This window comes from Lissotriton helveticus, chromosome 12 (assembly GCF_964261635.1).
Source record: "Lissotriton helveticus chromosome 12, aLisHel1.1, whole genome shotgun sequence".
In the NCBI taxonomy this organism is placed as follows: Eukaryota; Metazoa; Chordata; class Amphibia; order Caudata; family Salamandridae; genus Lissotriton; species Lissotriton helveticus.
In genome coordinates, this window is record NC_136073.1 from 115,878,799 (window position 1) to 115,896,705 (window position 17,907).

The window sequence follows — 17,907 nt, forward strand, 5'->3', positions numbered from 1 at the left end:
GAGTCTCAGCGTACCCACTGAGAGACTCCACTGCGCCAAGGGAGCCACACGCAGCTGAGGTATGGTATGGCACCCCTTGCCAAAGCACTCCCTCTCCCCTTTTTGGGGAAGGTTCCAGTATGTAGGCCTGGAGTCTCAGCGACCCCTCTGAGAGAGTCCACTGCATAAAGGGAGCCTCCCACAACAGAGATAGGGAAGTGATACCACTTCCCCTGTGGTCACAGCTTACTGGACTTTGGATGTTGCTTTGACTCGTCTACCGGTTAGTGTCCCCGTTGCCCTTCCCCTCCTCTTTCCTTGTGATGTCCTTCACCCTCCCCTCCTCTTTCCCGCCTTCATTACCTATCTACTACCCCAGCTCCCTCTCCCTCCCCTGAATCTTTCCCCTTGCTTGCTTTTCCCTTTTCGTATTTGTGCTTATTGTTTATCTTGATCTTACAAGTAACTATGTTGCCATGCTCTAATAACTGTGTAACCTTTGTAACGATGTAACCTGTAACTACGATCTGATGCTCATGTAAAGCGCTCTGATACCTCCGGGTCTAGCCAGCGCTATATAAAACCTTTAAAATAAATAAAAATAAAAAATAGCCAATGGGGACACTATGCCCCCTATATGGCTAATTCCTGTGGGAAGTGGGCATAACCCAGTCCCAGAATGCCTAAATATGCCATCTCAAAGACTGCAACTTCTGAAAAATCATATCCACCTCAGTGTAGCCCACCTTTGGGGTGGTGCTAGCCTGGAGGTGGCACGCCTACCTGACTGCATTTGGTGTAATTCCGTTCAGCAGTTGGACAGTAGCCGTGTCTAAAAATTCAAAATCCCCATAGACACTGCATGGGGGAAAACTGTTTTGGGACCCCCATTTTTCTCACCCCCTGCTTCACGAATCACCCCAAAACTTTCCACACGCCAGCTAAAGTTAGTGGCGAACTAGTTTGAACATTTCGTGAGGATTTGTCAAACGGCACCAAAGATATTGGCAAAACAAAAGTGCTTTGTCTATGGGAAAAGTTGGTCTTAACTATAACTACATAAAAGCTATTGCCAGTAGGAGGAAATGTATAACTACCTACTGGCAATCGCCAGTAGGCTGTTATAGTTAGGACCATGTTTCCATACGAAAAGCATTTTTTGACTTGCCTATATTTTTGGCGCTGTTTGACAAATCTTCACAACATTTTCCCAAAGAGTGCGCAGATGATTTAGTTGTGCATGGAAAGTTTCAGGGCAATCCATAAAGCTGGGGCTGAGGAACAAGGGGAAGTAAAAAAAGTGTTTCCTGTGTTAATTCTTCGCAGCAGATTAGCGTATTCTGCAGAACATTTTTTATACTCAAACATTCACTCAGACTTGCATGAACACACTGACAGACCCACTCAGACACTCTTGCACCCACTCACAGACTCACAAAGACACTCACGCACCCAGTCACACATCCCTCAGAGACTCATGCACCTATTCGCTGACCCACTCAGTCACTCATACACCCACTCACAGATCCTCTCAGACTCATAAACCCACTCACTCATGTACCGGCGCACAGACTCATACAGCCACTCACACACCCACTCTCAAAGGTTACAGTTGGGTATTAAAATACACAAAAACATAAAAATTCACTGTAAAATCCAAAGGTTACAAGAACTATACAGTTATGCTCATATTGCACTCGTATAAAACCATTAAAATTCAGCAATCATAATTACCTGAGCTAACAATAACGTACGCCCCGTGAGGCACTGCTTGTGACCTTACATATTACTTCGCACGTGACGGTCAGTGATATCACTGATGACCTCATCCAGTAAGTGAAATTGTTTTGTTAATGCTTCTGATATGTAGTCAGCTACTGTAGAAGTTAAATCACTACTAATGAGTGATACTATTTCTAACATATGTCATCTGAGTGGCTATGAGACTATGAATCTGTGTATGAGTGGCTGTATGGGTGTGTAACTAGGTGTGTGTATGGGTGAATAAAGCGTATGTGAGCTACTGTATGGCTGGGTGGGTGAGTGAGTGGCTGTATTAGTGAGTGGCTTTATGGGTGGGTGATTAGGTGTATGAGTACCTTTATGTGTGTGTGACTGAAAGGCAGAATAGTGGCTGTATGGATGTGTTTGGCTGTTTGAGAGGGTGTTTAGTTAAGTAAGTTATGATGTGAGTGGCTGCATTGGAGAGTCTGTGTCTGTGTGAGTCTCTATATGGGTGAGTATCCGGGTGTACAGATGGCTGTATGGATGTGTGAAATGGTATGAAATAGTTATGTGGGTGGGTATATGAGTAGTTGTATGGGTGAGTGTAAGGCTGTGTTCAGAGGTTGTATGGGTGAGTGAATGGCAGGTCCTCCAGCCAGTTCCCCCTGCAATGGTCCTCCTGTCCAGCTTGCCCGCAGTCCGCTACCCTCTGCTGACTATGGTTTTGTGCCCACTCTACTAGTTTTTCTGCCTCTTTCTTCTCGTTCCTGCCCTTTATTCTACCTCTTTCTGCTCATTCCTACCCTTTATTCTGGCACTTTCAGCTTGTTGCTTGATCCTGATTTTATTCTGCTCATTTCCCCCACCAGGACCTACATAATGGAGGACGCAGCAGGAACCCAAAGACCAGGTCCTCTGGCCAGCTCACCCCTGCAAAGGACCTCCTGTCCAGCTTGCCTGCAGTCCACTACCCGTTGCTACCTTCATTTGGTTCCTCCTCTGCTCGTATTTCTCCTTCTCTGCTCGCTTCTGCCCTCTATTTTGCCTCTTTTTGCTCGTTTCTGACCTTTATTCTGACGTTGCATCCACAGCGTCCAGAAACCCCTAGAGGTGTCAGTGCTGATTAAAATGGGCTTGTGAGTGGATGTATAGTTGAAGAACTGGGTGTGTGAGTAGTTGTATGAGTGAGCGTGTCGTTATCTGAGTTGTTGTTTAGGTGAGTAAATGGCCGTGTCAGTGCCGATATGAGTGGCTTTATGATTGAGCGAGTGGCCGTTTATCAGTAGTTGTATGGGTCTGTCAGTGTGTGAGTGTGAGATGTGTATGATAGGTTGTATGGGGGTGTGAATGGTTCAGTGGATGATGTCATAAGTGATGTCACTGACCCTGTCATGAGTGATGTAATATGTGAGGTCATAAGCAGTGTGTTACAAGGGCATAAGTTACAGATGACTCGGACAACTATAACTGCTGAGTACTGCTGTACGAGTAAATGTGAGCCTAACTGTAATGTCCCTGTAATCTTCGTTTTTTCAGTGAAAATATAAATTGTAAATGCAGCCTGTTTTCCTTAAAGGAAAAAGGGGCTGTATATTAATAAAAACATTTTGAAAGTTTTTCTCAGGTTAGACAGCGGTCCCCTGGATCACTTCCTGTTCCACAAAAAACTTTTGTTTTCTTCTTCTCATTAACAGAGGGATGTAGGAAGGTAGATCCCTGACTATGGTTGCCCCCAACTTTTTGCCTGGTGTTGCTGGTTTTCTGACTTAGTTGACCTGGGGCCCTGCTATTCAGGACCCCAGGCCCACTGCTCTCTCTGTTAAAATGGATTCCATGTACCCTAGGTACATATCCAATTGGATACTGAGTCACCTTATCAGACCCTGTACAGTATACCTTAGGTATCCAGGGCATAGGTGTACCCAGGGCCTACCAGGGGCTGAAGCATGTATTATGCCACCCCTGGCTGGCCATCCAAAACTGACACAACTGGCTGCTTGACAGCTGGGGCAAGGTGGTGTAATCACCCCTTGCTTTAGATATAGTATACCTATATCTAACCCTAAAATGGACACACAGATCTCCTATCAGTCACTCCTATGGCAGGCCTTGACAATCCTGAAGGCAGAGTGCTTGGAATCGTGTGAGATAGTGCTATGGCATGAACTGAGCCTGTCTGCGGCTTTCGGGATCCATCCCTTAGCCGTTTCCATGATATCGCATACCATATACTCTTAAGTGCATTATAATCCTCGCGGTTATATGCCAACTCTGGTATCGCTTTATCAAAACATGTCGAGTAAGGTGTCATACGAATTGGAATACTAACCCCTCGCCAATTCTGGCGACGGGGTTAGCATTCCACCCTTCTAGAGGGACGACATGTATGTAGCCTGTAACCCCGGTTAAAGTCAAACAGAGCCTTAGCTCCACAAAATGGATGCTGCCACCGAGACACAAGTCTGCCCTCCTGCTGCTGGGAGTCCTCCCAGCCCAGGAGGCAAGGACAAAGGGTTTCCTGCCAGGGGCGGTGCCAGCACCGTCCCAGACAGGATTTTGTGTATTCTAGGTAGGCAGGGCTTTAGAGGAAGGTGACTGCAAGTGGCACCCCGGTGCTCACTGTGCATAGGCCGGCTTGAGCCAGTTCCAGGGGCACTCCAGCCCCTGGCCTGGGGAAAGCCCGCCAAAGGAGAGGGGTGTAACCACCCCCCTCCTAGTCCCACCCATAGGGCAGGACTTAGTCGCGTGCCAGCCCCTTTTTGCATGATAAAGGTAGGAACTGGCCCCCTTCCAAATCAGATCATCTTTGAATCCTGAAACTACTTTCTTCAAGAAGGAACTCAAGACTCTTCTCAAGATTTCTCCCTTGTGACTAAGGAGTAGTCACCCTGCAGCAGCAGGCACCAACCAAGCATCGCGGTTTGTTGCCAGTCTCTCCTCCGGATCAAGACTGCCCAACTCGACGAGAACCGGCTTCCCTGGCACCTCTGACCTCTACCTGCATCATCAGTCACGCTGAGATTCGTGGGTGTAAATGTAAATGTAAATGTAAATGTAAATGTAAATGTATAGGCATTTATATAGCGCACTACTTACCCGTAGGGTCCCAAGGCGCTTCGACCGCTGCGAAACCCTTCCTGGCTTCCCTGAGAGATGGTCCCTTAATGGGTATCTCCAGGGTGAGACCAGGCATCCCCGGCGGTCTGGTGGGGCCGTTAGTGAAGATGAGGCAAGCTAATGCCCAGAGTTGCCGAGTGTGATCGCTGATCAGAGTGGGCACTGAGGCGAGAGAATTATCAAGTCCGCTGACCCTGGTCCAGAAACCTGCCGCGCCGGGAATCGAACCCTGGTCCCGGGCCGTCCTCTGCTCTCGGGTCTGCCGCCTCTAACCAGTGAGCCACACTACTTCACTGGGTGTGACGAGACCTCGAGGGACCAGCCATCTTCAAGACTACACGACGCTTGCCCAGCACGACTCCCGAGTGACCCTCGACCGAGTGCTTTGGGGTAAGAGAAGCCCCGACCCTGAGCAGCTCCAGCACCGAAGTTCAGCCCCCCTGCATCCACGAGATCGGCGTGGGGCCCTTCTGCTTTTTGCTGCTCACCGCGTTGTCCAGGTCGCTTGCCCGTTGGCTAGTGGCCCCCTCACGACGCTCCACGACGACAACTACTGCTGGTCTGGTTGCTCCAGACTAGCCCTTGCTCCCCTCCAAAAGAGGAGCACCCTGGACCCTCCTGGTCCACTCAAGACGCCATTTTAGGTCCACCGCGTGGGCCTTGCATTTGCCAAGACTTGTTGCCCAATCCTGGGTCCAGCGACGCCGACAGCAAGTACCTTCGTGGGACAGCGCGCACCTCCATCCTGGTCGCCGACAACGCCTCCTGGTCCGAGAGACTGCAGAGCCCAGCAGCGCCCACTCACCTGGCTGAGGTGACTTCGTCCGGTGCCATCTTGGTGCCCACTCAAATCACTGGCTAGTGATTCAGAACTTGGTCCCCTCTGCTTACAGGTTTCTTCTTCCCTGATCCAGGCTTGGATCACTCCGAACTTTCTTCACTGGCCGCCTGCCAGCAACTCTTTCTTCAGGCTCCTGGATCTTCAACGAGGGTTTCTGACGCAACTTCAACCCTATGCAGCCGCAGCCCCTGGGCTAGGTAACCTGAGTACTCCGGTGCTCCAGCATAGTCCAACACCCTAAGTGTTCGGATCCACTCTTGTTTTCGACCCACCTAGTCGGGTTCGCCCGAGAACAGTAACTTTGCAACTGCTAGCCTCCATAGACTTTTTCCCGCCTTACGCGTGAGAGTTCCCACTCTGCATACGACGTCCACAGGCCTCCTGCATCTAATCCCAGTGTTTAGAATTGTAGGCCTAGCGATTCCTGAGTCTAGAAAATTACTACTTACCTGCTGGCAAGTTCGCATTCCACTTACTGTGTATATGGTTTTTCGTGCCCCTAGGGCATTTGTGTAAATTGTGCGACTTAAAGTATTTTCGTAAGAGTTTTGTATTGTGCTTAGCTCCCTGACTCATAAAGAGTTCAGGGTAGACTTGTTAGAAATAAATATACATTTATTTTCATAACAACTTGTGTGGTGTCCTTTCACTTGGTGTTCAAGGGGTAATGTGATGGTAAAACAGCTGGCTTAACACGCCCTCTAGAGTCTTAGCCTTAGACTGCTCGCATCCATGCTACTAGGATAGCTGGTCTATAAGGTTGACTTACAACCAATCATCAATAAGGGTTGTTTGGACTGATACATAGTGATCACTAGAATAGTGAGCACTGCATATCAGGCCAACTTCTCACAAGGGGAACACGACCAAGGGGATCCTATGCCTTTTGTCAAAGGTTTACCACACTATACTGGGAGTTGGCAAAATGTCAGTGTTTTGCAAACCGATTTTGGTCACAAACATTGATACATACCATACCAAATGGCTGTTTGGAAAGGAAGCCCTAGGCATGCCCCTTCCAAATAGTGGTCAGGTATACTCTTATAGACCCATGTGTGAATTTATAAACTGTTGCCAAAGTTCAAAATGGAGCGATACAAACCTCTGTGATTTAGTCAATCTCGTGTTTTGCAGCTGCTAAATGTACCAATTCCTCTAAACATTTTGACAGAGTAGAACATAGACCCTTGGGTTACTAGTAAGTTCCTTCTCCAAGGTGAGGAAGTGTTGTAGCCTCCTTTCCACCCATGGTTCTGTTCTCTGTTAAGAAATAGTGATTTCATTTTAGTCCAGGAGAGACTGATTTATTACGGCGGCCATTGACTTTCCCAGAGCTCCTCTCCCACTCATCCTGACAGACGGCCCATCCTGCTAACATGTATTTGTCTCATTGTCTTGGAGTAATAAACAAAGACCCACTTCCAGCAACACCTAGTCACGTGACCCAGGTTACAGGCTGCAGGCACCTGAAGGTTGGGAAAAGAAAATTACAATTCTCTAGAGAACAAACTAGACTTTCCTACTAGCTCCCCGTTAAAAGTTATCAGTTTGTATGCACAAATACAAAGAGGTGACCCAATGTTATCCTATGGGAGAAGTAGGCCTCACAATAGTGAAATACAAATGTAGGAGTTTTTTAATTCCAGTACATGTAAAACATAAAAAAAGTAAATGTACAGCCTTTTAAGATAACTATACCCTGCCTTGTGGGCTTTTTTAAGGCCTACCTTAGGGGTGACAAATATGTATGTATTAAAAAGGGAGATTTAGCCCTGGCAATGGGTTTATTTTGCCAATTTGAAATTGCAGTTTAAATCTACACACAGGCAGCAATAGGAGGCCTGAGACTGCTTTTAAGGACTACTTATGTGGATGGCACAATTCGTGCTGCAGGCGCACTAGTTCAAGTCCATGTGAATTTCCCATCAAGCATACTGGAAATCTGGCCCAGCAATCAGTCACTCTCTGATTACCCCTCATCGGCCCAGCAAACAGCTTCGCTCCTTCCACGCCTTTTTGGCGTTAGTTCCCCCGGTCCGGGGACCCAGAGCTGGAGGTCGGTCATTATCCTACAACGCAGCCAAGTTATGGAACTCACTCCCTCTCCATTTAAGATCTAATCCTAACTTGATGACCTTCCGCAAACGGCTCAAAACTTTTCTTTTCAATAAATCAGGCCAACCCCTGGGCCGATCTCATTGGAGGGTACTAACCTAGTTCTCTAGCGCCTGGACGCCTCAGGGCAGCAGCTGCGCTTAACAAAACCCTTTTCCATTTCATTTCATTTCACTAGTAGAATTTAAATTACAGGCCCTGTATACATGTAGTACCACATTATTAGAGATTTACAAGTACATTTAAATGTGTCAATTGAGTGTTAGCCAATTTCAACATGTTTAAAGGAGAAAGAACAAGCAGTTTGTGTATTTTACAAATGCTAACCAGTGCTAGAGTTCTAAAGTCAAATTCATCAAAAATAGGAGGAGTAAGGCAAAAAGTCTGGGGAAAACAAACCTGATGCTGCTAGGTTTAACACAGTAATTTGGTCTAATATACAGGTTGGAATGCAAACAATTGGTGTCTGGCTGGTATCGCATATTCCTATTGTGGGATGCTGGCCAGTACCAGTAACTGGTTTCAACTAGTCTCCTATGATCTCATTACATTTTATGTCCGCGTCTAGTTCAGGTCTAGTAAAGAAACCTCTTTTTTGGTTTACTGTTGACTGTCACTGCTTCTCGGGGTGTGGCAATATCTTTGCTCAGAATTGAGCCCAGAAATCCTGGCCTTGGGCGTCCGGGTAACCTTAACTACCAGGAGGGACCCGTGTTACATCTGGTACCAGCATCTGGTCCTTTTTAGGTCTCACTGATCGAATCCGCATATGTTCTCAGCGAGACTTAAGTAAGGGCTCTAAAAAATGCACCCAAAGGCGGATTGCCTACAGTGCATGTGAGCCGGGCGTGTGCACATCGCACACATCTGCATCAGACTTCAAAAGAAGCCGCTCACCGCCCCCGCCACGCAATGCCGAGAGCTTGTTTTACCAGAAGCATCGCGTCACATCTTTAAAATATTCTCAGTTCCCCCTTCTCTCCCCTGCTACACCGACGCCCGCAAGACAGGCTCTATCTTAATTAAAGAAATCATGTCACATACTTAATAATGGTAGCAACGCGTCGCGTTGCGCGCGGCGCAATCAATTTTGTTTTTTTAATCATTCACATATATTACGCTTCCTCCTTTGTTTCCCCTCCCTCCCCCATCTACGCTCTTCATGTAGCTTTGTGTTTTTTTCTCGAAGCATCGCAGTATACCTTTGAAACTGCTCCGTACCTCCTCCTCCCCGTCCGCCCCGCCCTCTACCCTCCACTGCACATACACCCGCAAGGCGGTTACTGTCTCAACTAAAGGCATCTGGTCTCGGAGTTGCATACAAGACTCCTCTGCTTTGGCCCCTAAGACAACGCTGGCTTGCTGCAGACGAGTGGAATAGGCAACAGGCAGACATTTCTATTATAGGTTGACTCAAGTTAAAGAGCATCTCATACAAACAAATTAACCACTGATTTCAGCTGCTAATGTTGAGCTGAGGCCGAACCTCGAGCTTCAATCCCAAGCTCCGAGGTCGGCAGCTCTGGCCATTGCACCACATTTTCGCACCACTTTCTTTTTTGTTTTAGGTGGTGCTATCAGGAGAAATTGCCTTGTGCAAGCTGCCTCCTGACGAGAGCCCGGCACTTATTTTCTTACAAAATAACCTGTAAAAGCCCTTTCCTTCTCAAACCGTAAGTAGGGCCAAAAGATCTGAGCTGGGAGTACCAATAGTTCGACCTTCCTTGGCCCCCCTTTTAAACCTCCCTCACTGTTTTCTAATCTCCAGTGCCAGCTTATGTGCTTATAAAAATGTAGTTTGCTGATTAGGTGTTGTGGCATCCCCACAGCTAGCAAAACCTCACAGTGCTCTCCTTCCCCACCTTTGGAGCCAGAAATTGCAAAGCGCTTCAGGTCTAAAGACTTTCAGTGTGCAAACCGGGAGAAGCTCACTTCGATCTATGGATGGAAAAGCTGTTCATTTTTGCCCAACTTGCTTTATATACCATTAGCAATTCCACTGGAGCTGCTCCTTGATTTTTGTCATTTAATGGTTGAGCAAGGTTTCTGCTAAGTATAGTTGCATATCTCCCATTCGTTGTACAGCTCATCTACTGCCCCGTGACTTCAGGTTACATGGTAGTTGGTCATCCCACTTCATTCACCGGCTGTCCGCGCTGTGAATGAGAGCATTTTGTTTGATCAGATGTGCACAGGAGCATGAGAAGGAGTACACTTCAGTGCATGTGCTGTTTTGTTGGGCTCTGGAATGTTCCTTTATTTTATATATTTATCACACTGTTTTTCCATATTGCAGGTTTTCAAATTAAATAAACAAAAATGACCTCACAATTGCTCAGGGCAGACCTATTATTTTTGTACATGATGGTGGTAGTTTAAAAAATATGATTAAACAGTGTACTCCTGACAGAATTGTCCTTTTAGGTGTTTGCATCCCTGTGCGACCAGGTCTTTACAAGCCTTGCACAGAAGCAGGTCCCACCAGAATTGCCCCTTCAGCTTTTCTTACCAGAAGCCATCTCCAAGGTTGTGCACGTAATTAGACTTGGTTCAAACTAAATTTCAAAAGAACTGCCAGTTTCCTTGTGTTCTTTCACATCCTCATGCTCAGGTTACTGGGCACATGTCATGATTTTGCCAGCCCTTCGGTCTAGTGTAGTGTAATGCCAACTTCTGGATTTAACAGCTGAAATATAGACTCTCCCCCAGATGCATCAAGCATCCATTTTGCGATTCCTTAATAGCGAAAAATAAGGAAACGCTAATAAGGAATAGCAAAATGCTATGCAAGAAGAACTCGCTCAAAAAATAGCGATTTCTTAAAATTCCTTAATTGCCACTCGCAAATTGCGAGTCGCAATTAAGGAATACCTCCCCATTCATTCCTATGGGCCTAGAGGCCCACGGAATGAATGGGAAGACATTCTCAATTTGCGAATCGCAATTAGCGAATCGCAAATTGAGAATGCGATTTCAAGGGTGCAGGGGTGTCCAAAGGACACCCTGTTGCACCCCTGAAATTGATCTGTGCACATATGTTGCGCACACACATGCCCTTAGGGCATGTGTGTGCGCAACATAAAATTTAGAAAAATGCACAAATGTGCATTTTTCAAAGTTTTTGCAAATTACCATGAAGTTGAACTTCATGGTAATTTGCTACTCCTATTAGCGAAATCGCTAATTTTTTTAACTTTGATGCATTGCATTTAAGGAATCTCAATTTGAGATTCCTTAAATGCAAGTAATCGCAATTTAGCGAATTCTTAGTTTGCGATTTTTGCATTTGGGATGATGCATCCCAAATGCAAAAATACCGGTCGCAAAGGGGCAGGTTCTGAGAATCTGCCCCTTTGCGAGCGGATTTTACCTTGATGCATCTGGGCCTCTATGTAACCCTATATAGGCAAATATAATAAGAGTTTATTAAGGCTTAATTTCACCTCAGATGGCCATCACTCTTGATGGGCCACTGGAATTATGCAACTTTTCAGCCTCGATGTTTCCTCATAATTATGGATTATCAGCATTTGCCACATCATTCATCATTTTGCTGCGTAATCTGCAGATTTGAACAATGTTTCTAGTTCCAACAGATCAAAAGTTACTAAAAACGCAGCAACAGGTGTTGTGGGGTAGTAGAATGCCCTTCTCAAAGGTTGATTGTTAATCTTTCTTTTGTAGATTGCAGTGTTTGGGTGTCGGGCTGGTACTAATGGAGTAAAACCTTTCTCCAGATAGTGTTAACGTGTAAAAATGACAACATTATGAGGTCATACAATCGCCAAATGTGCTGAATTATGTCACATATTTTGTCTTTTCTTCTACATAATTTGGTAATCCCTGCCACATAATTTGGTCCTCACTTGCCTCATAATTCCAGCGGGTATCCTCTAAATCGCCACCTGGTCTCAAGTATACTTGTCGTAACTTTAGGAACCTAGCCAAATAACATTTATTTTGATGTTCTCTTATCTGCACACACTGTTCAAGACCGTTTTAGACTAGTGAATTTGAGCCTCTATACTAGTACGGACGGGTTTACCGATGTTATAGTTGGATGGTGATGAAAGTATCTTAAACCAGGCTCATCCCAAGCTAAGAAATGCAGAAGCTGGTGTGAGGCTCTGGGTAGCAACGTATAAGAAAATCTACACGCTTACCAAAACTACTTCAAGTCCCTTTAATTTCAGATCTGCTAACTGTGTTGTAAATTGTCATTTATGTTTTTCTGGGTGCTGTATTGTGGCACATTTAAAGCATTGGCCTGCGCGCCCAGCACGGCTCCAAGTTCATACGTCCTCAGATGCACTTACAGTTTGGTAATTACGGGTATATGAAACAGTGCTATGAGCGTACGCCTACACCCTTTGATAACAGGTGTCGGTTACCTCATCTGCCTATTGGCATAGAGCTCTCTGGTGCTACTGCTGAAGCCCAGCAGAGAAGACACCTGCTCAGTAAGCTTCGACAGGAGCCCATGGGGCTCCTTGCAGTCATGAACATTGAAGGCTTACTTTTATTCTCATCAGAGGATTTTCATATGGGAGGGCGAGCTAAGAACTAACTATCCAAAGGAAACCGTTCTTTTACAAATAGTTGTGACTGCGTTTGAGGGTGGCTCTGGCAACATTAGCTGCTGAAGCCTCAAAAAGGCATGGACCCAGTGGGGTAGCTAGGCACATTGCTGCCTGTGGGGTTCCTTGCCTTTAATGCCCCACGGCTGCGACTAAGAACGGGTGGGGAGAAGGGGGGTGCTGGTGATGCTCTCCCCCCCAAAAAAAAATCGTGCGGATCGCCCCCCTTGCTACACCACTGCATGGATTAGCACAGGGAAACTCTACTTGTTGGATTCTTTGGCATCTATTGATCCCATAATCTTCTTGAAGAGAGCCACACTGGTGACAATAGATGTATCCCCGCACAGGGTTTCTTGTCGCTGGTGTGAGCCATTAAGCCATTTCTAGAACCACACAAGATAATAATATTAATAAATACGCACTTATATAGCGCACGACTACCCGGAGGCATCTCGGCGCTTGTACGAATACCGCCGAGGAACCCTTCCTGGCCTTTCCCTGTGAGGAGCCCACTCCTGGGCACCCCCAAGGAGAAGTCAGGCATCCTCAGCGTTGTTGGGGCCCTTGTAGAGATTAAGCAAGCTATTGCCCAGAGGTGCAGAGTGGGGCTCATGATCAGAATAGGCACCGAGGCGAGAATTATCAGGTCCGAGGAAATTGAGCCCGAGACCCGCCGAGGCGTGATTGAACCCTGGTCCCAGCCAGACTACTGCATCAGGGTCTGCTGCTCTAACCATTGAGCCACACTTCTCTAGATATGCCACTAGAGATCCATGTTCAACCACATAATTCCACACCATAAAATACTACTCTACACCTTGCCACATCGTGCCACTATAAACCATGCCACATAATTCCACACATCACAATTCAATGCCACACAGCTCTGCACCACTCAATATAATTACATTCTACATAATACCACTCAGCTCCACATAATTACTCTTCACTGCACTCTACTCAATAAAATATGAATACACCCCACATCAATGCACTCTTTGCCACATACCAGCAATTCACAGAAATGCACTCCACACCATAACACATAGTTCCAATACGCATAATTACACTGAATGGCGAACAATACATCTCTACAGTGTTACAAAAACATCACATAATTCCACATAAATCTATTTCAAATACACAACACAATTCCACAACACACCATATGCCTCCAAAACACCACAAATGTACATATCATACCACAACTGATAATTGAAATACAACCCACATAATTCCACAACAAACTACAACCATCCATTACACTCCAAACCAAAACACATAGGTGAAAGACATAGTCATTTGCAACACCAATAGCACTAACTCTTGCAAAAGCGAGACCTATTGCATTGCAAATGCTTGTTCAAGCTAACAGCCGGTTGCTCTTGTTTTTAACACTGGCCTATTGGCTTAAAAATCTCCTTAAAGTGATTCTGCCTAAAAATCCTGGACTGTTGAACCATGTCACACAATATATGAGACTACATGCTAGTTACAGAGGTAGTTTGTCATGGTCCACCCTTCCCTAGTAAGGTGCGGCTGTAAATGGCATGATCAGTATAATGAATTAACAGTTATGTATTCAGGGAGTTGTCATCTTCACATGCGGTAACTGAACTAATGCCTGTAACAGTGTCTCATGGTGGCATGGAAAGAACACACGGGCAACTTTGTTTGCCCATAAGAACATGGATTGATATAATAAAGCCAAACAATTATCCTGTGGGTCTCTTTCATCAACATTTGTGCATCTGCTTTAGAGGTGTGGAAATTCAATAACATATATCATCCTAAATATTTTCAAGAAGAGTACAGGACAAAATATTTTGTATGATAACATTTTTACATTTCTGATAAAGGAACAATATACACTTCTTACATTCCAAAAATAGTGCAGAAAATGCAATTTCATGACATAAGTGGACATATTATCTGTACTTATATAGTATCGCTTCGTAAACCATGAAAAGGTAGCATGAAACTTAGGGATGGTTTGGTGTCATTTCGACCTGTAGTTTTTATTCAGATCTCATCTGACTGAAGTCCTAGAAAACATACATTTTGGGCTCTTCCATAAATCCTCCTTTTAGCAATGCGCTGAACAAATACTCATCCCACCAGGTGTAGTGGATCCAGCCCCTATTTACTATTCTCTGAGCGATACAAAAGGGGATGATGGACGGAGCGTTTGACCAAATCAAACACTCACCCCCAGTCAACTGATCTGGGTTTAAGCCATCACCATTCTTTAGCTCACTCAGCCACCCCAGTTCAGAAATGGCCATATGCAAATCAGTCTGACCCTGTGCCTTATGAGAACAGTCCAGCATGAACTGCCAAGCCATGTCTTCCCTGGTCCGGAAACAAGCATCCTGGAACCGGTTTCGGATTATTAATCCTCATCAGCTAGGCTATCTTGAATCCAGTGGCCAAGTGAGCAAGGGACTCACGTCTGAGCATACCCTGCGACACTTAGGGCGAACAAAGCGATACAAAAGGGGATGGTGGACGGAGAGTTTGAGCAAATCAAACACTCAACCCCAGTCAACTGATCTGGGTTTAATCCATCACCATTCTTTAGCTCACTCAGCCACCCCAGTTCAGACATGGCCATATGCAAATCAGTCTGACCCTGTGCCTTATGGGTACAGTCCAGCCCGAACTGCCAAGCCATGTCTTCCCTGGTCCGGAAACAAACATCCTGGGACCGGTTTCGGATTCATAATCCTCATCAGCCAGGCTATCTTGAATCCAGTGGCCAAGTGAGCAAGGGACTCACGTCTGAGCATACCCTGCCACACTTAGGGCAAACAAAGCGATACAAAAGGGGATGATGGACGGAGCGTTTGAACAAATCAAACACTCACCCCCAGTCAACTGATCTGGGTTTTATCCATCACCATTCTTTAGCTCACTCAGCCACCAAACCGAAACAGGTCCCAGGATGCTTGTTTCCGGTCCAGGGAAGACATGGCTTGGCAGTTCGGGCTGGACTGTTCTCATGAGGCACAGGGTCAGACTGATTTGCATATGGCCATGTCTGAACTGGGGTGGCTGAGTGAGCTAAAGAATGGTGGTGGATTAAACCCAGATCATTTGACTGTGGGTGAGTGTTTGATTTGCTCAAACGCTCCGTCCATCATCCCTTTTTGTATCGCTTTGTTCGCCCTAAGTGTGGCAGGGTATGCTCAGACGTGAGTCCCTTGCTCACTTGGCCACTGGACTCAAGATAGCCTGGCTGATGAGGATTATGAATCCGAAACCGGTCCCAGGATGCTTGTTTCCGGTCCAGGGAAGACATGGCTTGGCAGTTCGGGCTGGACTGTTCCCATGAGGCACAGGGTCAGACTGATTTGCATATGGCCATTTCTGAACTGGGGTGGCTGAGTGAGCTAAAGAATGGTGGTGGATTAAACCCAGATCATTTGACTGGGGGTGAGTGTTTGATTTGCTCAAACGCTCTGTCCATCATCCCCTTTTGTATCGCTTTGTTCGCCCTAAGTGTGGCAGGGTATGCTCAGACGTGAGTCCCTTGCTCACTTGGCCACTGGATTCAAGATAGCCTGGCTGATGAGGATTATGAATCTGAAACCGGTCCCAGGTTGCTTGTTTCCGGTCCAGGGAAGACATGGCTTGGCAGTTCGGGCTGGACTGTTCCCATGATGCACAGGGTCAGACTGATTTGCATATGGCCATGTCTGAACTGGGGTGGCTGAGTGAGTTAAAGAATGGTGGTGGATTAAACCCAGATCATTTGACTGGGGGTGAGTGTTTGATTTGCTCAATCGCTCTGTCCATCATCCCCTTTTGTATTGCCCTATTTACTATACTGGCTGCAGTAGGTCCACCTCCGAAACCAAGTTGCACTACATCCAATAACCTCAATTCCTGTTGAGGTGCACTCCAGTAGTTTCAACCCCACCCCCGTTGAGGTGCACTTCAGTAGCTTCAACCCCCAATTGAGATGCTCTAGCTTCAAACTCCCCTATTGAGATGCACAAGCTTAAAAACAACCCCATTGAGATGCACTAGCTTTCAAACCACCCCATTGAGATGCACTAGCTTCAAACCCCCCATTGAGATGCACTAGCTTCAGCCTCCCATTGAGATGCACTAGCTTCAACACCCCCATGGCGATGCACTTCAACTCCCCATTGAGATGCACTAGCTTCAACCCTCCCCCTCATTGAGATGCACTAGCTTCAACCCTCCCCCTCATTGAGGTGCGCTAGCTTCAACTCCCCATTGAGATGCACTAACTTCAACTCCCCATTGGGATGCACTAGCTTCAACTCCCCATTGAGATGCACTAACTTCCACTCCCCATTGGGATGCGCTAGCTTCAACTCCCCATTGGGATGCACTAGCTTCAACTCCCCATTGGGATGCACTAGCTTTAACTCCCCATTGGGATGCACTAGCTTCAACTCCCCATTGAGCTGTGCTAGATCCAGTAGTTTCAACTCACCACTAAGTTGCACAAGATCCAGTAGCTTCAGCTCACCACTAAGTTGCACTAGATCTAATAGCTGTAACTACCCATTCAGATGAACATGATCCAAATTTTCAGCTCCGGATTGAAATGTTCTAGATCCAATAGCTTCAGGTCCTCCTTGAGCGGTCCATCTCCTACCTGAAGTACTCTGGCTGTTTGTGAAAGAGAAGCAACAATAACAAAGTACGGTCATTGGTCAGTCTCAACTTATGGACTGTGCATTCTAAAGGGGACAGATTTGAGGTGCGAGTGACTCCCAGAAAGTGAGTATATTTCTAAATAATAGATCACTGCTAACATCGTGAGCCTGTCACCAAGGAATCCATATCGAGAGCTTCTCAGCTACTGAACCAGCATGAGCGAGACTCTGGAAAGGGGGTGGTGAGTGAGGCTCAGACAAATCGTGCGTAGCCATTGATGGGAAATGAGTTCAGCTTAGAGGAAGCTTGAGCACCTGGTAATGGGAAATGGATCAGGTTCCTATGAAGCATTTGCAGCCTGTGAAGGGCACTGAGTGACACTCCCATGAAGCTTCTACAGGCTGCATTGGGGACTGAGTGACTCCATTGAATTGTATGAAGTCAGGAGGATGGTTATTACTCCTGTATTGTGAGACCAGTTGTGTGTCTGGTCACCTTCAATGTGGATTTGATTTCACCCACTGACCTTTCTCCACAGCTCCATTTCTGCGTCAAGACGGCCCCTTTCACTGACCTGCGTTGTGGTGCACCTTTAACGGGGTGCACATGGCTCCGCTGGGGCAGTCCGCCCTATTACAGTGAAATTGTTGCCCTAGCTCAGCTGCCAACCCATGCCTCCCGTGGAGCAGTGCATTATTGAAAGACAGACCGGCTCTTTGAAGCTGTTGATCCACCTTCAACTGAGCAAGTTTCAGGGAGCAGAGATTCCACTGTTGGCAGGTGCAGTGAGTGAAACACCCACCTACCATGAGGTGCTCGGGAGTTCCCAAATCACCTACGTACCTCCCATACAAGGACACCCTCAGAGATTGCACTGACTGTGCACCATCTCTATGTGGCTCAAAGTCCAGGCTT

General features: G+C 46.4%; 1 long non-coding RNA gene across 1 annotated transcript in view; it reads left to right on the forward strand.

The window, feature by feature from the left end:
* Positions 1 to 17,554, forward strand: part of LOC144799017 (uncharacterized) — a 97,261-nt gene extending 79,707 nt beyond the window's left edge. Inside the window, exon 3 of the long non-coding RNA XR_013603728.1 lies at positions 17,531 to 17,554. This is a non-coding gene — a long non-coding RNA (uncharacterized LOC144799017). The remainder of the gene's footprint in view (positions 1 to 17,530) is intronic.
* The last annotated feature ends 353 nt before the right edge of the window (positions 17,555 to 17,907 follow it).